An 8,206-nucleotide genomic window follows, 5' to 3' on the forward strand; every position below is an offset into this window, starting at 1 on the left:
AGTGGTGGTGTTTTAACTTACGTTGATAACTATATCAATATCTACGACACAAAAACTTCAACCTCGAGAAGGCTTGTCAAGTTTAAAAGTCGTCTTCATCGAGTATGCCCCTCACAAGAACACCTTAGTGTCGTTGAAGGAATTAGGGGAAGAAGATGTAAATGTACTGGAGTTAATTGAAAAATATATTTCAATGGAAGTGTGTGATGTATATGTCAGTGACTCGACCTTATATGCATGGAAGAATGTGATTTATTGGCTAGACCGGGTTGTTGTATGTGGCTCACTGGTCACACTCTTCTATTTTCTGCACTCGGGTATCACTGGGTCTCCTCTGCAATAAACTACCAGAAGCTAAAGCACATGGTTTTAGACAAAATGCATGCTCGTGGTATAGGACCTAAAGTCATGCTCACAAGACAACTCACATAAGGGATGGAGGGTAACGACTAGGAGAAGTGGAACGTGACTGCTTGATTGGATACGGTGCTAGTATGCTGATTTATGAACACTTAATGATCTCTAGTGATCCGTTTGAGGTTCAGGTTTGCCGATCGTGCGGTTTGTTAGGCTATTACAACCATAAGCTCAAAACTGGTGTCTGCTCTTCTTGCGAAAACTGTAAAAACATTCTAAAGATGAAACTTCCATTTTGCATGTAAACTCATATTCCAAGAACTTCAGTCGATGAATATTGCCCCTCGTATGAAGCTCACTGAGGCCTCATAGACGGTTCAAGAGGTAAACACGCAGCTTCCCCTACTTTCTCACTTTCCTCTTCAATTTTTTTCTGGATTCTTATTTGCTCCAATGTTTTTATATGAAGCACACACTTTACTGCTACTACAGAAGTTTCAGGTTCTGCATCAGCAGATTTTTCTATTTGAGTCTATTATCATTAGGTTGGAATCATAAATGAATAATTTTTAAAAGTTACGCCTTGGCAGAAATCACACAAAGAACAATGTCAATATTGTTCATGCTTATTTGAAAAGTGGGATCTTCATGGTTTTGCAAGTATTCTGTCCATGCTTTGCCTGAGTAACTGTCTGAATATCCACATCATGAGAAAATAACGAACAGAAGAATTGTATGTATGGTTTACTTGTGGCAGTTGCGATGCAAGAGTTCTGCCATATTTCTTCATTTTTTTCCGTAATAGTATAAAGTTTGACATTTGCAGTGAACTGTTTAGATCAATGTATGAAATGTTACATAATTCACCTTCCATTTCATCGATCCTGATAGTTTAAATTTTGAATATTGTGTTTTCATTTCTGCAGATCATTTCATTCTACACTCTGAAAAGTACTGCACTTGAGAATACTACTGAATCTTCAAATAGGCACTGAACTAATTTTATTGGACTTAAGCAACTTCTCCAGCAAGTAACTCGCTATAACACGTTCAATGATCATGCCTTGTACTGCCGAAGTTAGAAAACTAAATTTGCACCATAAATTTGATTGCCAGTGTAATAAGCTTCTGCTTTTCCTTCTTGGGTACCTGAAAATAAGAATCAATCTGTAAGAATTAATACAATTTCTCATAATCCGAAAAAGTTCCTTGAATTTGGATTTTATATTGCATAAGAAATCACACTTTCTCTCTTTTATCCCATCTGGAAAATTACGATCAGCATGTGATAAAAACCTTAAGACTGAAATATCAGCTTTGCCCACATTCTCATCAGCAAAGTAGGAGATGAAAATGGACATATGAAAAAGCACCACTGATTACTAAAATCCACTCATGTTACCGACTAAACAACTAATATCTGTATCTCTCTAATAAGAGAACCGCGTGTCAGATAAGGCAGGCTAAAGGCAACTGTGATTGAAAATGTCAACCAACAATTTTACAATTCATAAGTTGCAACCACGTATATTAGCAGCAATCACACAATGACTATGACCAAACATTTGTCATGGAACACGAACAAATACGAATTCGCACAACGACGAGGAGTCGAGGAAGACTTACCATACAACGCAGCACGAATGTTGCAAAAATCAAGACAAGAAACAGCCATACAGAGACAACGCAAACAGAAGGGAAAAAAATTGTCTGCCGAACCAAAAAGACAAAGTGACTAAGTAAGAAAATAATAACTGCAGGAGAAAGAAACTATTCATGAACAAGATACACAAACAGGAGTGCCAGAATTTTGAGCCTTCTGTGCAGTGCTATACTGATAAGTTATTGACTCTTATTTCTAAAGACAGGTTAAGAACACTGAGTAACTCTGTAAACCGAACATTCTGATGGTTTTTTTAGTATTAAGGTTGTATTTTAATCAAGGCGGATGGACATAATTCTCAGGGAGGAGGAGAACACCATGTACCTTTAGAACAAGTTAGTAATACTACAACGGATGGCATACTTCTGTCCTTGTATAAAAGATGGTCTTGTCACGAAAAAAGAGTTTCACCAGATTGGTCGAATGGTAATCAAAATATTTGTATCTATGCTAACATGATATAATACAATATCACAAGAAAATGGTGAGGTTCCAGAGCTGAGATGGTAAAGATTAGAGAGAACATCGAGACGGGTGTGTTGGATTATCTGAAATGTGAAATGTTTCTTAATACTAAAAACGATACACCCTAACTGAGAGGTACGGTTAGCTTTTTCAGAAAAGGCCCCTTCGACCCAAAACATTGGCTTTTGAACCTTATGTCGTCACATCAGCAGCATGTAGCATGGAGGGGGGGAGAACAATCTAGCTCCTTGGTCATGAACTATGGACAAGCAAATGACAAAGCCGAGTGACAAAGTAAATAGCACAAACAGTCATTACTTAACCACTCCTCACACGTCAACTGTGTACGATATAAATCTTGTCCAAAAGACGCTCAACTTTTTTCAAGTAAAAGAACGAAACTTACATCTCATCTAAAAGAAGTAATCATAACTAAATTCATTCCATAACATTCAATCGGAAATTTCTACACAATTTAAACACTAAAAGATAAATATACACAGATAACCAGACATCTAAGATGCCGTATGCATAAGATATGGAGAGGCCCATGAAATTTCACCTCTAGCAATGGTTAAAACATGTGCCAGTTTAGCTTATAAAATTAGCATAGGCATAGTAGAGCCGCCTATACACTCACCCACCCACCAAAGTAGGACAAACTGGTCTATGAATTGACAATTCAATCCATAAGCTGTTCGGAACTGCTACACCCCGGCAGGTTGAATCCCGCGGGTTATACCGACAGACACAGTGGGGTGGGACACCTCCCAACCCGGTGATCTAGCAGAAGGTGGGTTTAGTGTGGGCCCCCTCCATTGTATCTGTCGATATAACCCGCAGGATTAAACCCGCGGGATATAAATCATTTTCATATGCTGTTTTCCACTAGCATTAGTTTCTTTTCCTAGATCTAAAAACTCTTTGGTTCATGCTGAGTACAACAAAGTAGACAGAATGATTTGACCATATCAAAGTTTTGGTTCAACAAGAATATGCAGAACGTGAAGTCCGGAAACTAAGTTTGACCAGAAACTATGGATGGGATGGCACTCTAAATTGTAAATTGCCTATACGTATTTATACCAACAAAAATCAATTGATAGATATTTCCTTGCATGGGGAAATTTGCATCGTCCAACCTTAGCATGTACCGAAGGACATCACAAAGTAAGTTCATGAACGTGAGAATTAACAGATGGCAGAAACCATACCAGTACTTCGGTTCAACCCCATCCTGATGACGCCCAGGTTTTGTACCATAACGACTAGGTATTGGATCTATTTTCCTTTGTATCCAGCTGTGGCTGAGAATGTCCTGAGGAAATTATAAACCCAGACTCTTTCATCTTTTCGTCATCTCCTAGATTTCCCAGGGCAATCTCAGGTGGTTTCCGCTGAGAAAAACAAAGACAAAAACGAGGATAAATATAACAAAATAGCATCAGAATAATACAAGATTAGCAACATAAGATCAATTAGTTCAGCTCCAAAGCAGTTTAACTTACATTGCCTTCACCAAGTGCGCCATCGTATTCCCCACCCGATCCTCTCTTTCAGCATGTTGTCAACTTGCGGATCATCCCTGCAGAATCCCACAAGTATAATACAGTATGTGTTAGTTCACTGTTAAACCATGGCAGGACCTAATGCATTACGGAAAAAGAGTTCCACTACCATCCACTGATAAACCATCCACAGGGACCTAATTTCTAATTTCAAGAGCAATTCACCACAAAAGTGAACGATAGTATCCACAGGGTAATCTGACATTGTTAACCCACAATTAACAAGTGGAATAAATCATGAATGTGACCCCGTTAAATCTCACATCATGTAATTTTGATAGCATTGGTATCTCAAGATGTGTTTATTAAGGATTATTTATCATGGAAACATAAACGATTCGCGGAGAAATATTAACAGGATCTACAACTCCTCGGAAGGCTAATCAGCTAGGAGTACAAATTCAGCAACAAGGGCACAATCTCAAACTTCTTATGTTTCTTAAATAATGAAGTTTCTAAAATAATGAATTATACAAAATACAAACATATGGGATCCCTCAGGTATGCACCAGTTACATGTAGTAAGCACTTGCCTATAATTTTAAATTAAAACACACCCCCTACCCTATGACATCACTTTTATCATATCCAACGCAATAGATGTATATCTAGAATCACCAAAAGAGGCAAAATAAAAACATGATATCATAAATTTTTACCTAGTCCTGGGCCATGGCATATGGTTTTCCTACTCAGCTTCTAAGTCATGCATCTTTGCTTCTGTTTCTCTCTTCTGGACCAAGCCTTTGCCCCATTCCAACTTGACTTCCTGATCGAGAGCATAGTTACACTAGTCATCAAAACGAGGCAACTGCACACAAAATAATTTTGTTTCCGGTGTCCATAAAAAAAGGACTTTAATGATGAAGTTGACGAGGGCATAACTAAGAATAATGTAAAGTTAATCTTGCGGGTTTATCAGTTATCGTCACAACACAATACTTGAGACTACTAGGATATGTGAGCACGGGATATCTGTATCTAACTTCTAGAAAAGTCGGTATTATATAGTATTCTACTCTGTACAGAACTTGAGAAGAGCTGAATGATAGTTAAGAAAGGTTTTCTCATGGTTAATCCAGTTTACTAGGATTTAGAAAAATGTAGCTCCTTGCTCATGAGATATGGACAAGCAAATGATGAAGCTGAGTGACAAAGTAAATAGCATAAACAGTAACCACTCCTCACACATCAATTGTGCACGACAGGGAGCTTGTCTAAAAGACACTGAATTCTTTTCAAGTGAAAGAGCAAATCTTAACATCTCATCTAACAGAAGCACTTATAACTCCATTCAATCGGAATTTTTTACACTATTTAAACATCAATAGCTAAACCTATACAGATAACCACACATCTAAGATGGCATATGCATAAGATATGAAGAGGCCCATAAAATTTCACCACTAGCAATGGTTAAAACATGTGCCAGGTTAGCTTATAAAATTAGCAGAGTAGGCACAGTAGAGCCACCTATCCATATGCTGTTTCCCACTAGGACAAATTAGCCTGTGACTTGGCAATTCAATCCATACGCTGTTTTCCACTTGCATCAGTTCCTTTTCCTAAATATGGAAACTCTTTTGGTTCATGCTGCGCATTGTACCAACAAAAATAGATGATGGTACTAATAAGTTTTGGTTACTACAGTTTTGTTTAAATCTAGATAAAATAAAAAAAGTCAAAGTTTTGGTTTAACAAAAATATGCAGAAAGCCAAATTCCAAAAATAAGTTTGACCAGAAACTATGGATGATGGCACTCATAAATGATAAATCGCCTGTAAGCATTATCTGCTTGTACCAACAGAAATCAAATGACAAACATGTCCTTGTATGGTCCAGCCTCAGCACGTATCAAAAGGACATCACAAAGTAAATTCACCAACGTAAAAAATTAACAGATGGAAGAAAACATACCGTTACTTCGGTTCACCCCATCCCAGTGACACCCAGGTTTTATACCAAAACGATTAGGTATTGGATCTATTTTCCTTTTTATCCAGCTGTGGCTGGGAATGTCCTGAGCATCATAAACCCAGACTCTTTCATCTTTTCGTTATCTCCCAAATTTCCCAAGGCCATCTCAGGTTGCTTCTGCTGAGAAAAAAACTAAGACAAAAACGAGGATAAATATAACAAAATAGGATCAGAATAATATAAGATTAGCAACAAATTTAATCAACTAGTTCAAAGCAGTTTAACTTATTACCTTCACCAAGTGTGGCATTGGATCCCCCACTCGATCCGCTCTTTCAGCATGTTATCATCTTGCGGATCATCCCTGCAGAAGCCCACAGGTATAATATGTGTTAGTTCACTGTTAAAATATGGCAGGACCTAATACATCACGGAAAAAGAGTTCCACAATCATCCACTGATGAACCATTCACTGGGACCTTATTTCTAATTTCAAGAGCAATTTGACACAAAAAAGAAGGATGGCATCAACAGGGTAGTCTGACATTGTTGATCCACAATTAACAACTGGAAATAAACCATGAATGTAACCCTGATTAAAGCTTATATCATGTAACTTTTATAGCACTGGCATCTCAAGATGTGTTTATCAAGGAAAAATACACCATTGGTAATGCTGCAAAAACCAATATCAATAATCTCATTTGAGCATTCACAAGTTTTACAAAACTGATTCAAGGACCTAGAAGTTCATACTACCAGATAAATTAGGATAATCAAGTTCAATAGTACACTCATAGCTCGACTTTGGAGTAATCCAATACGTTTAGATCAGTATATTCCTTATCATCTCATAATATCAATATTTCTAACACATATTTAAGAAAAATTGATCAAAATCCTTAGGAAAAAGAAACCCCAAAATTTAACATCAAAAATTGAAAGAAGTTAAACCCTAATTTGGGAACATAAAACCAAATATCATGAGATAAAATATAAAAAAGAACACAATCCAATCAGAAAACAAGATAAAGTATAAAATTACCAGTTTTCTCAGGAAACGAAGTAGCAATTAGAGAATGCCCTTGATTCCCAGGGCTTGCCTATCTTTTATTTTATTTTATTTTTGTTCTTCAGTTTTCATTTTGTGTACGAGGAATAGAAGTGGGTGCAGCGTGCAGGAATCAAATGTGGGTTATAACAACGTGTTTGCTTGGGTCCGAGTCGTGATCTGACTCAGGGAAAGTCAAATGTCTTTTTTTTCCACAGATTCATTAGAAAATGCTAACTTGAGGTGCTGGGAAACTCTAGTGGGAATTTGATGGAATAGGTTGTTTTGTTTTGTTTTGTTTTGTTTTCCCAAACGGCAATCTTATTGCCATGTAATGGAGACTATACTTTCCTTTATCTGATCGAGGGTTTTATCGACAATGGGATGAGAGAGGGCTTCTCTTTACCCATATTATGATCAAATTAGATACGCTCTATCATTTTGACCGAGGAGACCAAGTAGTCCTTGCTCTTAGAATCCTGAATTAGAATCGAAGTAGAGCCATCTAATGTGGAAAGTGTGGTGTCTTTCCTGGAACAAATGGATGGAATATTATTCCAATAACGGATACAATAAAAAGATTTATTAGTCGTTCTTGGAACAATAAAAAGCCGAGAAAAGTTGAACATGATTGAGCTATCATGTTAGCTTTTTCCAAAATCACTGGAGTTTGGCATAAAACAGAGGATGAGATCCATCTAGGTTATCAAAAGTATTCTTACAGTCTTCTTTTATGCTGAATTTGGTGATGTTCTTCTCTCTAGCCCAATGTACTTCCTGCAAAATCCAAATTGCTTCTGCTTTTCAGGTTCTGCTGCTGTGGATTGACCTGCGTATCATCTCTTAAGATTAATACAAACCCAGAGGGTTCATCTTTCTAAATCCAGGGGGCAAGTCAAATGTCAGATTCGTTTTTTTCTTTTTTCCTGATGTCTAACTCGAGGTTTAATCAGGAGCTATTTGGGTCAGGCATCATTCTAGACCTGAATCACGGCACATATCTGACAGAAACACAAAAAAAAAGTTAAAAAAAATATCCAACTTTATTATTTATTATATAATTTTTGAATCATACGTAGTAACATCAAGTTTTTTTTTTATCTGACTCGTCTGGATCTGACCGAAATCACTTGACTCGTCTGGATCAGACTCAATATATTTGTTTTTTCAGTCAGATCTGACTC

The 8,206-nt window shown here is 37.1% G+C and overlaps 1 long non-coding RNA gene across 3 annotated transcripts; it reads right to left on the reverse strand.

The window, feature by feature from the left end:
• Positions 1-1,113: 1,113 nt before the first annotated feature.
• On the reverse strand, positions 1,114-7,131 carry LOC113306744. 3 transcript variants are annotated; one of them, XR_003338815.1, is made up of 8 exons: positions 7,017-7,131; positions 6,264-6,335; positions 5,972-6,163; positions 4,713-4,822; positions 3,994-4,070; positions 3,700-3,882; positions 1,984-2,067; positions 1,114-1,506 (listed from the first exon to the last, which is right to left on the reverse strand). It is a non-coding gene; the product is annotated as an uncharacterized LOC113306744 (long non-coding RNA). The 3 variants fall into 3 exon arrangements; XR_003338814.1 differs by lacking the exon at positions 1,984-2,067; XR_003338816.1 differs by lacking the exon at positions 1,984-2,067 and having other exon boundaries at positions 4,713-4,864.
• Between the last annotated feature and the right edge of the window lie 1,075 nt (positions 7,132-8,206).

The sequence above is a fragment of the Papaver somniferum genome, chromosome 8 (genome assembly GCF_003573695.1).
Source record: "Papaver somniferum cultivar HN1 chromosome 8, ASM357369v1, whole genome shotgun sequence".
Classification (NCBI taxonomy): domain Eukaryota; kingdom Viridiplantae; phylum Streptophyta; class Magnoliopsida; order Ranunculales; family Papaveraceae; genus Papaver; species Papaver somniferum.